The sequence below is a fragment of the Anomaloglossus baeobatrachus genome, chromosome 5 (genome assembly GCF_048569485.1).
Source record: "Anomaloglossus baeobatrachus isolate aAnoBae1 chromosome 5, aAnoBae1.hap1, whole genome shotgun sequence".
NCBI classification, from domain to species: domain Eukaryota; kingdom Metazoa; phylum Chordata; class Amphibia; order Anura; family Aromobatidae; genus Anomaloglossus; species Anomaloglossus baeobatrachus.
Genome location: NC_134357.1, coordinates 182,673,791 through 182,689,538, shown reverse-complemented (window position 1 = coordinate 182,689,538; position 15,748 = coordinate 182,673,791).

The window sequence follows — 15,748 nt, the reverse complement described above, 5'->3', positions numbered from 1 at the left end:
CATGAGGAGATCGTATGTACAGATGCCCAAATATTTGAGCAGCCACGTTCTCACGAAGTTGGCAACGTGTCTCAACAAGGGGTGGACGATGATGAGACACAATTGTTAGGAAGTCAGGAGGAGGAGCAGGGTGCGGAAGAGGAAGACGACGTGGTGGATGATCCAGTAACTGACCCAACCTGGCAGGAGGATATGCAGAGCGAGGACAGCAGTGCACAGGGGGAGGGAGGCGTAGCATCCCAACAGGCAGTAAGAAGCAGGGTGGTGGCTCCAGGCAGAAGTCAGGCAACCGTTCCCCGGAACAACAACACGACACAAGGTGCCTGTACAAATGTTAGGTCTTCCCGAGTCTGGCAGTTTTTTAAGTTGGCTCCAGATGATTCTAAAAAGGCCATTTGCAACACCTGCCGTGCCAGCATCAGCAGGGGTACCAAAACTAGCAGCCTGACCACCACCAGCATGATCAGGCACATGTCAGCCAAGCACCCGACTTTGTGGGAAGTACAACAGAGTCGAGGAGCAGTGCTTGCTGATGTCACTGCTACGTCTTCGCTTGTTGTGCATGCGAGCCAATCCCCTGTCCATGCTCCCTGCGAACAAGCCTCCTCCGGTCTTGCACCTGCAGTTGCCTACGCAGAAATAACACCATCATCAAGCACGTCCTTGTCCCAGCGCAGCGTTCAGTTATCCATTCAGCAAACCTTTGAACGCAGGCGCAAATACACTGCCAACGCCCCACATGCCACAGTTCTAAATGCTAACATTTCGCGACTGCTTGTGCTGGAAATGTTGCCTTTTAGGCTGGTGGAGACAGAAGCATTCCGCGACCTGATGGCGGCAGCTGTCCCACGTTACTCGGTCCCCAGCCGCCACTATTTCTCCCGGTGTGCCGTCCCCGCATTGCATAACCACGTGTCACAAAACATCACACGTGCCCTGAACAACGCTGTTTCACCCAAAGTCCACCTAACCACAGACACGTGGACAAGTGCTTGTGGGCAAGGCCGCTACATCTCGTTGATGGCACACTGGGTTAATATTGTGGAAGCTGGGACCCAGTCTGAGCGAGGGACGGAACATGTCCTTCCCACACCAAGGTTTGCAGGCCCTACCTCAGTCAGGGTTTCACCAACACTGAAACGGAGCTTATCGCTCATTTATGCTTACTAACAGTGGGTCTGCTATTTTGCATATCTTTTTTGTACAGCTAAACTAGGTTCATCCTCCGGGCTTACAGCTTTGTTTTTGCATTAGTCTTAAGCATCACTGTTTTCCTGCAGGTGGATCTAGTTTAACTCCTCACTGTCTGACACACTCGGACATTGGGGTGTTTTTCTATGGTTATTATAACATCTCCTTATATACAGTTACCTTGCTGATACCCTTATTCAGTTTTTTCCCAATGTGTACTACCCGATTTTTTATGGTTCCTGGTATTTTCCTGACATTAACCTGATTGTCTTTATATATACATTTTTATGAAACAAACTTTTTTCCTCTTATGCCTGTAATTGTATACTAATAAAATTTCATTGGATTATTTGCAAGAGGTTGTTATACTGTGCATTATTTTTGATTAATCGATATCCTCACTAGTAGAAACCCCTGCTCTCTCTTGTTTTCCTGTATTTCCAATATGGGGTCTAGTGTTTTTGGATATTAACTATGACAGGTCTAATTATCCCTACCCTTTTCATATATTTCACCAACACTCTACAGCTCCGGAATGTCATGCTCTTCAGCCTCCTCCTCCTCCTGCGCATCCTCATCCACTTTACCCTCCACACCAGTCCCAAGCTGGAAGCACTGCAGCACTGCCTCGGCGAAGCGGCAACAGGCTGTGCTGAAGTGAATCTGCATAGGTGACAAACCCCACAATGCAGAAGAGGTGTGGACAGCTCTGAAACAGCAAGCAGATCACTGGCTCACACCTCTGAACCTAAAGCCAGGAAAGGTCGTCTGTGACAATGGCCGGAACCTGGTGGCGGCTTTGAGGCGAGGCCAGCTGACACATGTTCCATGCGTGGCCCATGTGCTCAACCTCGTGGTTCAGCGGTTTCTAAAGTCATACCCAGAGCTGTCTGATCTGCTGGTAAAAGTTCGCCGCCTGTCTGCACATTTTCGAAAGTCACCTACTGCTTCAGCCGGCCTTGCCGGCTTTCAGCGCCGTTTGCATCTTCCGGCTCACAGACTGGTGTGTGATGTCCCCACGCGTTGGAATTGAACTCTGCACATGTTGGTCAGGATATGTGAGCAGAAGAGGGCAGTTGTTGAGTACCTGCATCACCTAAGCCGTCGGGAAATGGGTCAAACTCCACACATAACACCTGAGGAGTGGAGATGGATGTCCGACCTATGTACCATCCTCCAAAACTTTGAGGACTCCACCAAGATGGTGAGTGGTGATGACGACATTATTAGCGTCACCATACCGCTTCTCTGCCTTCTAAAACGGTCTCTGCTCAAAAACAAACATGATGCATTGCAGGCGGAGCGCGATGAGTTGGAGCAAGAAACAGTAGTGGGTGTGGGTGATAACACACAGCCCAGCCTCATCTCATCACAACGTGCAGTGGAGGACTATGACGAGGAGGAGGATGAAGACATGGAGCAACTCTCCGGCCAAATTGAGGATATGACATGCACACCAGTCATATCCTCGGTTCAGCGTGGCTGGCCAGAGGACAGGGTAGATGAGGAGGAGGAGGAGGAGGACAGCATGTTCAGTCATCGTGTTGGTAAGGATACTGAAGTACTGGCTGTTAAGAGTCTGGCGCACATGGCTGACTTTATGGTAAGCTGCCTGTCTCGTGACCCTCGCGTTAAGAACATCTTGGCCGACAATCATTACTGGTTGGTAACACTGTTAGACCCACGCTACAAGGAGAACTTTATGTCTCTTATTCCCGAGGCGGAGAGGTCAGCCAAAATGCAGCAGTTCCGGAAGGCCATAGTCACGGAAGTAGGCAAAGCATTCCCCTCACAAAACGCTAGCGGCATAGGTCAGGAATCAGTGGACAACCAAGGCGTACAGCCGAGAGGGGCACAAGTCCAATCCGAAAGAGGTAGGGGAACAGTCTTTAAGATGGGGGACAGTTTTCTCAGCCCCTCACGTACCACAGCCCCTGAGGTGCGGGGTAGTGCCACAAGAAATCCTAAGTTTGCCCAGATGCTCAAGGAGTACCTTGCAGATCGAACAACTGTACTCTGACATTCCTCTGTGCCTTACAATTATTGGGTATCCAAGGTGGACACGTGGCATGAATTGGCTCTCTACGCCTTGGAAGTCCTGGCCTGCCCTTCCGCTAGCGTTTTGTCAGAGCGTGTTTTTAGTGCCGCAGGTGGAATCATTACAGATAAACGAACCCGCCTGTCAACTGAAAATGCTGACAGGTTGACTCTGATCAAGATGAACAAGGGTTGGATTGGGCCAGACTTCACCACACCACCAGCAAATGAGAGCGGAATTTAAAGTTTGTAACGGGAATTTGCCATGTACCTCCACTCACCCATGGGTACACACTTCTGGACTTTGGATAATCGCTGGACTGCTCCTCCTTCTCCTCATGCGCCACCATGATGACCGTTACAATAGTTAGGCCTTTGTTTCAGGTATACCCCCAGTGGTAAATATTTTCGCCCATTCTTTCAGAATGGACATTACAACGACAGGAGACCCGCTCCTTTGCAATGGGAACAATGTTTTGAGGCCCTCATGCACGTCTCTATCCAGGGACAATGTGGAGCCTCCCAATTTTTGGCTGCCCTGCCTAAGGGCTGTACTACAATTGACCCACTTCCTGACAATGGACACTTCAGGTTTACAGGCCTTCATGCACGTCTCTATCCAGGGACAACGTGGAGCCTCCCAATTTTTGGCTGCCCTGCCAAAGGACTATACTACAATAGACCCACTTCCTCAAAATGGGCACATTAGACTCAAGAGGCCTTCATGTACGTCTCTTCTCAGGGACATCGAAGTGCCACACAATGTTTTCACGTAAAATCTTTCATGTAATCTCCAAAAGTAACATACACCAGCTCTATCTCACTATTGGGTATGTGCCCTTAACATTTCCGCCATGTAAAAATGGCGTAAAACGCGGACAAAATTGTTCACAGCTGTGACTTTTGAGTGATAAATGCTTCAAGGGATCTTCCCCATGCTGTTGCCATGTCATTTGAGCACTCTTCTGAGACTTTTGTGACATTTTTAGGGTTTCTACATGCTGCCGGGGGTGATTTCATAAAAATACTCGGGTCTCCCATAGGATAACATTGGGCTCGGTGCTCGGGCCGAGTACACGAGTATCTTGGGATGCTCGGCCCGAGCCTCGAGCACCCGAGCTTTTTAGTACTCGCTCATCACTAGTAACTACTATTTTAACTTTAATAGAATTTAATAACGGATTTTGTTTTTAGAGGTTTAATGTGTTAAACATGTGCAAAGATCACGGGTTCATGGGTTTTGGGCCATTCCCACCCTAAAAATACCATCCCACAGTTGCGCCAGAAGTGGTACATCACATTAGATGTGCTAATTCTGGTGTTTTTCCCGGATCATCCCAATTGCCCTGGTGCAGTAGCAATTAGGGTAATGGTAGATGTCCGCTGTGTAGTGTAAGCTGGCGTCAAGCCACGGTGTTAGTAATGGAGAGGTATCTATCAGATACTCCCATTACTAACCCAGTAATACAAAGAAAGACATACACACAAAAAATATTTCACTAAACACTACCCAAAAGTTTCCATTTTATAAAAAAAGAAACCTACAGCGTCATAGTCCATCAAATCTATCGTAGTCCACAAAATGGATATGTAGCACCTATGGGACAAGGGGTTAACTTTCCTCGTCGCTGGGCCGGTGATATTGGGTCTGGGATGTTACTGGTGGCCCTGCCCGGCTTTGTGGCCCTGAGGTGTACAATAAAATGGGGGGTGATGATGGGATGGTAGTTTGACTTGTGACGCCACCTGTGGTACACGGCCAGGGATTAGCCGTCGCTAAAGGTGATGTCCTCCGGGGCTGGTGGTGCTGCAGCAAGGAAGGATCTGCTCCCCATAGGTGGAGCGGGCCCCAGAGAGGGTGATGAGGGCAGTAGTGGTCATTGGCGCTGAAGCACAGGGCGACGGCAATAAGAGGCTGAGTCAGCTGCTGCGGGTCCACTTCTTTTTACTCACAGTTCAAGTGCTGCCATGCCATCAGAGTCCCAGTCTTTGCCGTCATGGGCTCCAGCCGATTCCGGATCCTTTGGCGGTCAGAACTGGTACGGTAGTCCGTGGGCCCTTCCTTCTTGCGCTTTTTTAAAGATGGATCTGTACCGCCCAGCGCTCGGCTACAGCCGAGCCGCTCGGGTCCGGGCTCATGTGGTGGGTGTCTCGAGTGCCTCCGGACCCAGGGGTCACGTCGCTCTAAAGGGAAGCTGAGGGGTGGGTGGTCTTCGGTGGGGAGCTTCACGGCCGGGGGGCGTGGTTTTTAGGGCTTTAAGTTCGTGATGCCACCCACGGGTTGTGGTGAGTGTGGACACCACCGCTGCCGTTAACTAGGCTCCCAGGGACGGTGTTGTGCAGCCTGGTGTTAACCCCTCCGTGGGCAGGGGGTGATGGTTGCGGGGCCCGGTGGTTGCGAGGTGCAGGCGTGTTAGTGCGGTGCGGTGCGCGGCCCGAGGGCACTGTTGTACTCACTATTACAGATACACCGGAGTCTCTGGTAAACCAAAAGGATGGTGGTCGGTGCCCGCAGCCGGCTCGATGGTTCCCGTCTTTCTCCTGCTTCTCGTTTTGTAGATTTTGACTGCCTATGCCTCAGCGACGGTTGTCCACTCCCTGGCTTTGTGTGTGCCGGGAGAAACCGTTTGCCCGAAGACGCTGGCCCGTGGGATCTCTCTGCCAGAGCGGTGGCTTTCTATCCCCCTCGTTGGGTTGTTGTCTTCAGTCGGGACTTGGGTGGGAAAGAACCTAAGGTCCAGACCCCAATCAGTGAATTCGACTCGGTCCAGTGGCTTCTGGGCCTCGTTCTGGGTCTGAGTACCCCTCCTTGTGCTCCGATTTCCAATTGGTTCCCCGGTTCAGTAGCAGCGGGCCACTACCCTGTCCCGATCCCTTACGGTTCCACCAGCCGTCTTCCCAGCTCCTGCAGGCGGCAACCACCGTCTGCCTCCTGGCCACAAGGTATCCGGGCTACGACCCAGATCCCTGACAGACGTTTACTCCTTTCCTACTACTCCACTCTCCTTCCTATCATATCTGTTGTGTTTTCCCGCGTCAGGCTATCCGAACTCCTTGGTGGGCGTGGCCAACCGCCTGGCTCCACCCCCTGGTGTGAACGTCAAGACCTGAGAGGGGTGATTCAGGGTTTTTAGGTTGGCTGCTGTTACCTTGTTGGGGGACGGGTGTTTGTGCAAGGGCCTGTCTGTGACCACCTGGCTAGTCCAGGGCGTCACATTCCCCCTTGGTTTAATGCAGACCGTCCGCGGGCTGCCCGACTACCACCGGTTTATTTTTGTTTGCTTTTGAACTGAAAAAGATAAATGGGAGAAACAGGTACAAGTGTACTAAACTTTTTACATTTTAAGCAGTCTTTGAAATCATCCCTTACGGGAGGCACATTCTTAAACGTTGCACATACATAAAACATTTTTATTAATGGTAACCGGGACCGGGTCCTTCCGCTTGCCCACCCAAGCAAACCTAAACCTTAATGCTGCCTCTAAAACTAGGTCAGCACCCCTTTTCCCCAGTCCAGGAACGGGTCAAGGTCCGGGTATTGCCCATACGGGCCGGGTAAAAAGTTCCTTACTCGGCAGTCTCTCAGAGGCCCCACGTCCAGGGGACCCTTGGACCCGGAGGGTTGTCACCGGTTGCCATGGTGACAGGGCCTCGGCCTGCTCTGCCACAGGCCCTTCCTCCAACCAGCCTCTCCGGAGACTGTAGGACCAGAAGCGTGGTCCGGGAATTTTTTACAAACCCAAAAGTTATTGGGTGGCCTTCAAGTTCTCGGCCATGTTCATTTTGAAAGGGGACAAATGGGATTCAACAGGGTCCCAACGGGGGTCAACAAACAGAGTAGCTGGAACCGCTACCTTTTACTCTTCTTCTACATTCTCCTACTCGACCACAACCTCGGAGCTGTATGGCGGGGGAGGTGACTGGGGGTGTTCCTGGACGCTGTGGCTCTCCCTCCTCTTGAAACTGAGGGAGAACTAGCCCCTCTCCCTGCAATGCTGGGTGTAAGTGACGAGGTCGCCGGGCACCAGATCCCGATCCGGATGACCCAACGGGAGGTGGGAGTTGACATCCCGACGGGAAACAAAGATTTCGGCCTCCAGGCCCGGTTCAAAGATGAACCCCCATCCACGCTGGGGGTCAAACCGATGGACCTGGCCTTCGTAGGTCGGGCCCCGCACCCGATAGGTGTCACTCCACAGGTTTTCTTTTTCCCAGATGGTACGGGCGAGCACCTCAGCCTTTTGCTTCTCTCGGGCCGCGATCTCCTGGCCCAGCCGGCGCTGCTGCCACTCCCAATACGGAGCGTCCTCATGCCCCGGTTCCCTTTGCGCGGGGGTCTGGCCCAGAGCTCCCCTGTGCCGGCTACGACCGGCACCTGCTGCACTAGGGAACTCCGCTGTGACGTAGCCTGCATGGCTGCCTCGAAGTGGCAACCCCGCGACGCCTCAGCCGAGGCCTGGAACCTGGGAGCAGCAAGCTTTACCTGCTGGGCCTTCTTCCGGTTGGCATCCACTATCCTTCTTGGCCGGGCGGACTGCCAGGGCCTGGGCCTTCTGGGGTGCGGTCACTTCTGGGACCTTGGGTCCACTCCAGGAACAGGCACCTTCCAAGGTAACGGGATCGATGCAGGCCGCACACGCGACCGTCCGCGTGCTGCTTCAACAGGTGGATCCTCGCAGGCATCTGGGACGGGTTCCACCACCGATGTCGGGGGTGATGGACCGGGTGGAGAGGCAGCGGCAACCACCCCGCCACGGACGGTGAGGAAGGCAGCATGGAGGGCAGGAGCAGACCGGGTCCCTCAGCCGCAGCGGCCGGTCCCTCCGGGACATAGGGGCGTGGGTCGCATACCCTTTCCTCCAAAACTGCCGCCACCTCATGTGCCCGCACGGCGGCGGCTATCCCCTCCATCTCGGCCGCCCATAGCTCCATGAGGAAACGCACCTGGGCTTTTAAGCGGCAGCACATTTGTATGGTCCGGGCTTCCACCCACGCCGCTGTTCCAGGCGTGGGCTCTGGGATCTCGGGCTTGCCAGATGGGGCGGACATGGTGCACTGTCAGGGTCCAGGAACCAAATGGGTAGCAGAGTCCTGGAGTCCCTGCCCTTTATCCACTCGGTCACATGGCAAGGGGTCTTCACCCGCCCCCCTTGGTCTTTTCGCAGCACTCGGCTCTCGTTCTGTTCAGTTTTACTTTTCAGCCACGCGCTTTCCTGCACCACTCTGTTCCCAGGGGGCAGGGCTTCACTCTCCTGCTCTCTTCGCGGGGAAGACGACTGTGGCGGGAAACTTCGCGCCCAAAGATGGCGGATTCTGCAATTTTTCAACGGGTCACCGCTAACCTTTACTTCAAGGCGCACTTCCACCGGTAAGTGGATGGGTTCAATCCTGTTCGTGATGCTAGAAGAGTCGATGTGTACCACCCCACGCTCGGCTGCAGCCGAGCCGCTCGGGTCCGGGCTCGTGTGGTGGGTGGCTCGAGCGCCTCCGGACCCGGAGGTCACGTCGCTCTGAAGGGAAGCTAGCACTACGTAAGTACACTAGTACACATAGTGTACTCACTATCACAGATACACCAGAGTCTCTGGTAAACTAAAAGGATGGTGGTCAGAGCCCGCAGCCGGCTGCGTCTGGTCCCCCACCCAGTTTGGTGGTTCCCGCCTTTCTCCTGCACCTCGTTTTGTAGATTTTGACTGCCTATGCCTCAGCGATGCTAGTCCGCTCCCCGGCTTTGTGTGTGCTAGGAGAGCCCATTTGCCCGCAGACGCTGGCTCGTGGGATCTCTCTGCCTGAGCAGTGGCTTTCTATCCCCCTCGTTGGGCTGTTGTCTTCAGTCGGGACTTGGGTGGGAAAGAACCTAAGGTCCAGACCCCAGTCAGTGAATTCGACTCGGTCCAGTGGCTTCTGGGCCTCGTTCTGGGTCTGAGTACCCCTCCTTGTGCTCCGGTTTCCAGTTGGTTCCCCGGTTCGGTACCGGCGGGCCACTACCCTGTTCCGGTCCCTTACGGTTCCACCAGCTGTCTTCCCGGCTCCTGCAGACGGCAACCACTGTCTGCCTCCTGGCCACAGGGTATCCGGGCTACGACCCAGATCCCTGACAGACGTTTACTCCTTTCCTACTACTCCACTCTCCTCCCTAACAGATCTGTTGTGTTTTCCCGCCTCAGGCTATCCGAACTCCTCGGTGGGTGTGGCCAACCGCCTGGCTCCGCCCCCTGGTGTGAACGTCAAGACCTGAGAGGGGTGACTCAGGGTTTTTAGGTTGGCCGCTGTTACCTTGTTAGGGGGCGGGTGTTTGTGCAAGGACCTGTCTGTGACCACTTGGCTAGTCCAGGGCGTAACAGATCCCCGTGGCCTAAACTGCTTGGGGACCCCAGTTCTTGTAGTTTTAACTCCCGTCCCATGTGCAGGTGACGCGGGTCTGCGGTGGGGTCTGACCTTTGATCACGACTCCGGACCCTATGTGCCACTGTGCTCCGGGAACTGTTGGCGGCCAGAGGAATGTACAATCCCCCTGTCCTGCAGGTTCTGGTGATACAACTTGAAGTCTGTCCCACCTAGGGCTTTGCACCCTGCACTGCGCTGGTCCCGAGGGAACAATAAAGCTCTCCCCTCGGCGACCATATTCTCCTAATTCCCACAGGAACTACCAAAAAACCCATCCGCTCTTACTCTCTCCTGCTGGAGAACTCCTCACAGTTGTGACAGCTTCTAACTCCCTCAGGTAGCCTCTCCTACCCCCGGTTTCCATCTCACTAGTAGGTGGCAGCTCCCCTTGTTTGGTGACTACCATAAGACCCGACCCTTGGCCGGTCTCCAATGGGAAGGGCAACCTATGTGTATATATGAGTTTTTGTGTTGTTGAACCGGTACTGACCTCCTCTGGAATCAGGTGAGCACCGCACCTTAAGTGAGATGCAGTACCCTGTGACGACTGAAGCCTCAGGGGCACCACAGATATCTAAAAAATCCAAAACATACAAACACATAGAAATAAATCAAGACAATTGCCCTAGATCACCACTTTATTCAAAAGAGAGAAAAAATCCCAGCTGATTCGTCGCAGTCCAGGGAGTCTATGGAAAATTGTTCTGACACCCCATAGGCTTTGCTAACAGGCAATTCCAGGTCATCCTGCACTGCACTGTGACATCAGTAACCTTATCGCTTATCAGAGTCGCCGAGTCATGCACAGCACAGCATGACCCGGAGTGAATTAGTGACCCAGCGACCCTGAATAGTGGTAACGTTACTGATGTTACTGGTCTTCAGAGGCGCCGGTCTCTCTCCCCAGTGTAACTCCAAATTGCATGTTAGCAAAATCTATGGAGTGTAAAAGCGATGTTCCATAGATTTTGTTCGTCATATTTGTTCTGAACTATGTCCAACTTTGACGCCCTGGTCAAGCCAGGGGTCACAGGTCACAACACCACACGCACCCCACATTCCCTGCAGGTACACACAAAGTCAAAACTAAAATCCTTGTTGCCTTCCTAAAGGGGCTGGTGTCCACACCAGGGGGTGGGCCAGGTGGTTGGCTCCACCCACCGAGGAGTTCACAGCCCTGGAGGCGGGAAAACCAGGCAGATGAGTGTTAGAGTTGAAAGAGTGAGGAGTAAACAGAGAGTAGAAGGAGGAAAGTAGGTGTCAGGTTTCCGGGTTTTCCAGTCCTCTTTTGAAAGAGCTTGCCCTCGGTTAACATGGAGTTTTATGTTCTGTTGCCCTACTTCCTGTCCAGCTGCTTAAAAGGCCACCTCTAAGCCTAGTCCAGTGCCTGAGTATACTGCTTGCTGTGTGCTCCTGCTTTGCTGCTGCTGCTACTTGATTACCTTTGGATCCTCCTGAAAATCTACCGACCGACTCTGGACCATACCCGGTTTCTTCAAACTGTGCCCGGACTCCGTCTGCCGTCTTTGGTCAGCACGTCTGCCCGGTTTCTTCCGGTTCATAACCATTCTGGACTTTCATCCCGTACGGACACTTCTGGACTTTACCGCTTGCCCCTTGTGTCCCGGCTGCGGTGCATTTAGGCCTTCCGGGGTTGATTGCCGGACAGTCCCTGTATAGGGGTTCGCTCTGGTGGTCTCCCTGGGGGAGTCCGGTGCGTGGCCCCGGGAATCCCCTTCGCTCCGTTTCGGAAAGGTATTTTCATGTGTTTGTTTTACTGTGTATTTCCGTTGTGTATCTACCGTGGTTACATATCATAAACATCTTGTACCACAAACTCGTCTCTGGCTGTCATTGCCCTAACGCTATCGAAATCCTCAAAACCTACAATAGTATTACAGTAGGAGAAGTGACAAGAGAAAGTGACAGCGAGAAGCCTGAAGTTGGTCCGGGTGTGTGCCCCGGACTGAGACAGCAAGGTTGGCAGACGGTGGTGACCGTCTGCAGGAGAGATTGCTCGGAGGTTTCCGAAAGGACCGTGGACGGGTGGTGACCCAGCGGTACCGGAGCGGTATACAAAGAACAGTCAGCACCAGGGCAGGGGCCTTTCGGATCCCGGCAAGGCTAGGAGTCGCCATAATTTGCCAAATCCGTCAGTGAAGGGGACGACTGTCTCCCAACAACCAAGTCCCGATTGAAGGCAACAGTCCGACCGTTAAGGGGAGACACCGCCACCGCCAAGGCACCAGTTTCCCAGGGCCAGCGCCTGCGGGCAAGAGTGGGGCTCCTCCGGCTCATATCCAAGTCGGGGAGCGGGTTACTGGTGGGAACCCATCGCTACCAAACAACTACACATAAGAAAAAACAAAAAGCCAGCACCAAATGTGCACTACAGCACTAAACATTCCAAACTGTACTTATTATAAAAAAATTTTTTGAGATTTTTGGCAAAAAATTGCAATTTCTTGAGCTGCTTCGCCACGTCACGGCAAATCTCATTTGAAGCAGTCCTACACTAAAATATTTTTATAAAATGTGCCATACGGCCTCACATATGAATAGTAGAACTGCTCTTAGCAGCACTCACCTGGTCTATTTCAATCCCGTACCCATGACTGAGTCATGGCTGTGGGCGGGACAGGTCCAAGCAAATGCTGCATGAAGTAAATAGCCCGTGGACAAAGCCTGATGACTTAATGTGAACAGTCACCAACCGCCAAAATCCAGACAGATGGAATACATCCCAAATTGGGGTGCATAGCAAGGTGGAGGTCAACCACCGACCAATTCAATGAAGAAAAAACAAAAAGCCAGCACCAAATGTGCACTACAGCACTAAACATTCCAAACTGTACTTATTATAAAAAATTTTTTTGAGATTTTTGGCAAAAAATTGCAATTTCTTGAGCTGCTTCACCACGTCACGGCAAATCTCATTTGAAGCAGTCCTACACTAAAATATTTTTATAAAATGTGCCATACGGCCTCACATATGAATAGTAGAACTGCTCTTAGCAGCACTCACCTGGTCTATTTCAATCCCGTACCCATGACTGAGTCATGGCTGTGGGCGGGACAGGTCCAAGCAAATGCTGCATGAAGTAAATAGCCCGTGGACAAAGCCTGATGACTTAATGTGAACAGTCACCAACCGCCAAAATCCAGACAGATGGAATACATCCCAAATTGGGGTGCATAGCAAGGTGGAGGTCAACCACCGACCAATTCAATGAAGAAAAAACAAAAAGCCAGCACCAAATGTGCACTACAGCACTAAACATTCCAAACTGTACTTATTATAAAAAATTTTTTTGAGATTTTTGGCAAAAAATTGCAATTTCTTGAGCTGCTTCGCCACGTCACGGCAAATCTCATTTGAAGCAGTCCTACACTAAAATATTTTTATAAAATGTGCCATACGGCCTCACATATGAATAGTAGAACTGCTCTTAGCAGCACTCACCTGGTCTATTTCAATCCCGTACCCATGACTGAGTCATGGCTGTGGGCGGGACAGGTCCAAGCAAATGCTGCATGAAGTAAATAGCCCGTGGACAAAGCCTGATGACTTAATGTGAACAGTCACCAACCGCCAAAATCCAGACAGATGGAATACATCCCAAATTGGGGTGCATAGCAAGGTGGAGGTCAACCACCGACCAATTCAATGAAGAAAAAACAAAAAGCCAGCACCAAATGTGCACTACAGCACTAAACATTCCAAACTGTACTTATTATAAAAAATTTTTTTGAGATTTTTGGCAAAAAATTGCAATTTCTTGAGCTGCTTCGCCACGTCACGGCAAATCTCATTTGAAGCAGTCCTACACTAAAATATTTTTATAAAATGTGCCATACGGCCTCACATATGAATAGTAGAACTGCTCTTAGCAGCACTCACCTGGTCTATTTCAATCCCGTACCCATGACTGAGTCATGGCTGTGGGCGGGACAGGTCCAAGCAAATGCTGCATGAAGTAAATAGCCCGTGGACAAAGCCTGATGACTTAATGTGAACAGTCACCAACCGCCAAAATCCAGACAGATGGAATACATCCCAAATTGGGGTGCATAGCAAGGTGGAGGTCAACCACCGACCAATTCAATGAAGAAAAAACAAAAAGCCAGCACCAAATGTGCACTACAGCACTAAACATTCCAAACTGTACTTATTATAAAAAATTTTTTTGAGATTTTTGGCAAAAAATTGCAATTTCTTGAGCTGCTTCGCCACGTCACGGCAAATCTCATTTGAAGCAGTCCTACACTAAAATATTTTTATAAAATGTGCCATACGGCCTCACATATGAATAGTAGAACTGCTCTTAGCAGCACTCACCTGGTCTATTTCAATCCCGTACCCATGACTGAGTCATGGCTGTGGGCGGGACAGGTCCAAGCAAATGCTGCATGAAGTAAATAGCCCGTGGACAAAGCCTGATGACTTAATGTGAACAGTCACCAACCGCCAAAATCCAGACAGATGGAATACATCCCAAATTGGGGTGCATAGCAAGGTGGAGGTCAACCACCGACCAATTCAATGAAGAAAAAACAAAAAGCCAGCACCAAATGTGCACTACAGCACTAAACATTCCAAACTGTACTTATTATAAAAAATGTTTTTGAGATTTTTGGCAAAAAATTGCAATTTCTTGAGCTGCTTCGCCACGTCACGGCAAATCTCATTTGAAGCAGTCCTACACTAAAATATTTTTATAAAATGTGCCATACGGCCTCACATATGAATAGTAGAACTGCTCTTAGCAGCACTCACCTGGTCTATTTCAATCCCGTACCCATGACTGAGTCATGGCTGTGGGCGGGACAGGTCCAAGCAAATGCTGCATGAAGTAAATAGCCCGTGGACAAAGCCTGATGACTTAATGTGAACAGTCACCAACCGCCAAAATCCAGACAGATGGAATACATCCCAAATTGGGGTGCATAGCAAGGTGGAGGTCAACCACCGACCAATTCAATGAAGAAAAAACAAAAAGCCAGCACCAAATGTGCACTACAGCACTAAACATTCCAAACTGTACTTATTATAAAAAATTTTTTTGAGATTTTTGGCAAAAAATTGCAATTTCTTGAGCTGCTTCGCCACGTCACGGCAAATCTCATTTGAAGCAGTCCTACACTAAAATATTTTTATAAAATGTGCCATACGGCCTCACATATGAATAGTAGAACTGCTCTTAGCAGCACTCACATGGTCTATTTCAATCCCGTACCCATGACTACACATAGGTGCAGGGAAGAGACCGTCACCGTCAACTGCAGGGAACATCAGCACCGTAACCGTCCGAGGGACCCGTCCAACCAGCCGTTTGTTTACCGAGAACTGTGTCGTGTTTACTGGCTGAGTGAGTACCTCCGTGCCGTGCGGCACAGCGCTGCCCCTGCGCCCCTGCACCTCCACAGGCCCCATACCCGCCTGTCCACCATCCAATTCCATCACTGGGCCCCGGGATCACCAACCCCTACCCACGGAGGGGCAAAGCAACAACGGGCTGCTCCATACCATCACTCCCGGGTTCCCCAGCCAGAGCAGCGGTGGTGTACACTCAATCACCACAACCGTGGGTGGCGTCACGGACAATAAACTATCCCAACAATCAAACCCCTTTCACTCACGGGCGAGGAGCGCCGCTAGAGTCCCCGGGATCCGGCCCATCGCTCGAGCCACCGAGCAGCAGCAGGCCGCAGCAGCCGCGGCAGCCGGACCCGAGCAGTGGGAGAGCGCGGCGTCCCCTCCTCCGCCCGCGACACAACGAACTGAGATTTTTTTTTTCTTTTGAATAAAGTGTTGTTTGAGGGCAAGCAAGAAAGAGTCTTGTTTTGTTTCTCTGTGTTTGTATTTTTGTGGTGTCTTTTCAGATATTGTTTTTTTGGACAACAATGGATTTTGTGGACTATGATGGATTCCTTGGACTGTGGCAAAGCTGCATGTTTTTTGTTTTTTTTTTAATAAAATGGTATAAACAGGGGAATTATTGGGGAGTGTTTATTAAAATAAATTTTTGTGTGTGTCTTTTTTTTTTTACTAGGTAAGTAATGGGAGTGTGTGATAGACACCCCTCGATTTCTAATAATAGAGCTTGATGCCAGCCGACACTACACAGTCGAC